The sequence below is a fragment of the Eurytemora carolleeae genome, unplaced genomic scaffold, assembly GCF_000591075.1.
Source record: "Eurytemora carolleeae unplaced genomic scaffold, Eaff_2.0 scaffold60, whole genome shotgun sequence".
Lineage (NCBI taxonomy): Eukaryota > Metazoa > Arthropoda > Copepoda > Calanoida > Temoridae > Eurytemora > Eurytemora carolleeae.
The window spans coordinates 81,058-84,040 of NW_019396087.1; the positions used below are offsets into that span (position 1 = coordinate 81,058).

General features: G+C 33.9%; 1 long non-coding RNA gene across 1 annotated transcript; it reads right to left on the reverse strand.

Moving 5' to 3' along the window:
• Positions 1-779: 779 nt before the first annotated feature.
• LOC111718314 (uncharacterized) lies at positions 780-2,424 on the reverse strand. Its single transcript, XR_002769025.1, has 3 exons — positions 2,349-2,424; positions 1,570-1,638; positions 780-888 (listed from the first exon to the last, which is right to left on the reverse strand). It is a non-coding gene; the product is annotated as an uncharacterized LOC111718314 (long non-coding RNA).
• Positions 2,425-2,983: the final 559 nt, after the last annotated feature.

Below are 2,983 nucleotides of genomic sequence, written 5' to 3' on the forward strand. Positions count from 1 at the left end.
GGAAATTGTATAAACAGGACATTTCATAAACAGGGCATTTCATAAACAGGGCATTCCATAAACAGGGCATTTCATAAACAGAGCATTTCATAAACAGAGCATTTCATAAACAGGGCATTTCATAAACAGGGCATTTTATAAACAGAGCATTTCATAAACAGAGCATTTCATAAACAGAGCATTTCATAAACAGAGCATTTCATAAACAGATTTCATAAACAGGGCATTTCATAAACAGAGCATTTCATAAACAGAGCATTTCATAAACAGGGCATTTCATAAACAGAGAATTTCATAAACAGGGCATTTCATAAACTGGAAATTTTATAGACAGGACATTTCATAAATAGAGCATTTCATAAACAGAGCATTTATAAACAATACAATTCATAAACATTAAAAAAAACTTCGTAAATGGTACCAGTGTATACTGCATAGTGAATATATTTATACTTTTTATAGCAAAATACTGAGCATTTTATCGATATCAATACATTTCTGTCCTTGATTCCTATATTGAAAACCAATTATTTTCTCGTGAAAAATATTACGTGAGAGAACTGTAGAACTATTTGTATTTCCTTGATTGAAAATAAAAGAGTTATTACATTAAATGAAAGTAAACGTACCTTGGACTCTACATTTTTGATAGATTTTTAAACAAATCTTAATCCTTCAAACTACATGTACACGTGACGTGACTGTTCTAGTGCGCTATATTCCAATTTTGTCTCTTCATCTTTTAATAAAACCTGGCTTTTGATTAACTTTACCTGTCTCCCACGCAACCCTCAGTTTTCATCTGATTTTCAATTACTCTTCCCACTTCTTTCTTTTAGATTTTTTCTGCTTCTAGTTTCGGATAATTCTTGTTGCAGCCATTTAAATCTACGTTTAAATCTTTATTCTCTATGTTAAATAAATGATAATTCATTTCATTACTATTTGTTGCGTATTTGTGTGTTCTTTCTAAGCTCACTCTTATTTAAATGTATACATATTTTACATTACTTTTACCAGAAGGAGATAAATAATTTGGTGTACTGTACTGTTTTGCCGTCTATAGTCTGTATCTGTACAGTACAATTTGATCTATTTGCCTAAAAGTTACATCGGTCCATAGGCACTAATGCAAGGAAAGTTATTTCAGAGGTGTACGCATTTTTTGTACTGCAGTGTACTGTCTTTGGGCGGAGAAGTAAACACAAGACGGATGTCGCAGCCTAACATGGAATCCATTTTCACATAAATAATCTATGAAATATTCTGGTCATAGGAAACCATTATGTGAATTTTCAAAATTATCAAAATTAAATGCTTTTAACCTCCTCGAATACTAACGAACACTGATGCATCTATTCTTGTTTACAAATTCCGCCCAGAGAGAACTGGTTTCAATATGTACACAGAGAATACGCTACTGCAATTAACTTTCCTTGCATTATTACCTTGGATCGGTCCGTTCAATGAATCGGAGTTTTCAGTAATATGAGATGAATGAGACTCGAGCAATGTCTTTTTTAATCTATTAATGAATTGTACAATTTACAATGTACACATGGTACGTACTTGTATTTGACACGATGTACAACTTGTCGTCCATCAGGCAGGGCCAGTACAAATTGTAAGCAGGTCAAACTAAAGTAAATTGTAAGTAAGATTGAAATGTGAGATGTTTTCAAACATAACTCCTCTGAGGCCGCGATTTAAAAACTTCGGCTCGAGTCATAAACCCCACTTTAAGACCCAATCTTCGACCCAACTCTGATGACAGTTTGTGTCACATGGTTGATAGCTGCAAGATCTTACGTTCAACTTAAAGAGTTTTGCTCAATGAAAATAAAATCGACCTAGGTTGGTTTTAGTGGAGATTAAGGCTTTCAATGATGAGTCTTGTGGCCGAATTTAAAGAATTTGAGCGGCGGTTTAAATTTAAGCCGTGGTTTAAATATGGTTGGTTCCACTTAAAATTGTATCAAATATTTCAAGATTTAAGCCGGCGCTGAATTTAAACCGGGTTTTGGCGGATTTAAACCGCGGCTCAAATTCTTTAAATTCCATCTCTGTTCTCATAAAACCCCGGAATGCGCCAATTCCTACCATGAAAATCTGCCAAATAGAATACTAAACCGGTTTTTTGAACTCAACTCTGTGGAAAATATCATCAGAAAGCTTAAGCCCAAGCTCAAGGCCCAACGACAGCTTAGACCCGAGCCGTATTTACCCGAATTTTTAAACCGCGGGCTCTGATTGAATAGCGATTAAAAAGAACAAAATTGTTTTGATGAACACTAAAGGAGCTACTGTGAGGTCACAAAGACGTACCAATGATGTAGCATAAATGTTACCTCTCTTTCTGTCTGTCTATATGTTGCAATGAATGGTACATTTTTATAAGCTGGGGTTTATAATGATTTGTTTGCAAATGTGTTATTCTATAAGTATTCGCATACACTAAATACCAATTCTGGAAACATCTATAGGGTCTTTTAAAGTAGAGGAACGACGTCTAAGGAAGTATAAGCCGTAGAAGATACAGGGTGTCCCAAAAAACATGGGAATTCAGTGACGAATTCGATATCGTCTTTGTTATGAATTAGTATTGTAATACCTAATTTCAAAAGCCATAATATTATTATGTCTGCTAGAGTTTATTTAATGAAAAGGGTAAAAGACTGTAAAGATGTGTCTAAATTGTCTCCGCAAAATGAACAGTGAATACGGACAAGTTTACTCTGTTTGTATACTGTAATTTTCTTGTTTTACTAAGTACAACCGTATGCAGTCAAAACATAAACAAACAAAATGTAAACATAGCAGACGAAACTCTTACAGATTACAGCTTTCTCAGTAGGTATCACTATACTAAATCAAAGAATTATTTGAAAAGACGATATCGAATTCGTCACTGAATTCCCATGTTTTTTGGGACACCCCGTAGAAGATGTTTAGTGAAAATAAAAGTCAAAAGTCAAATATTATG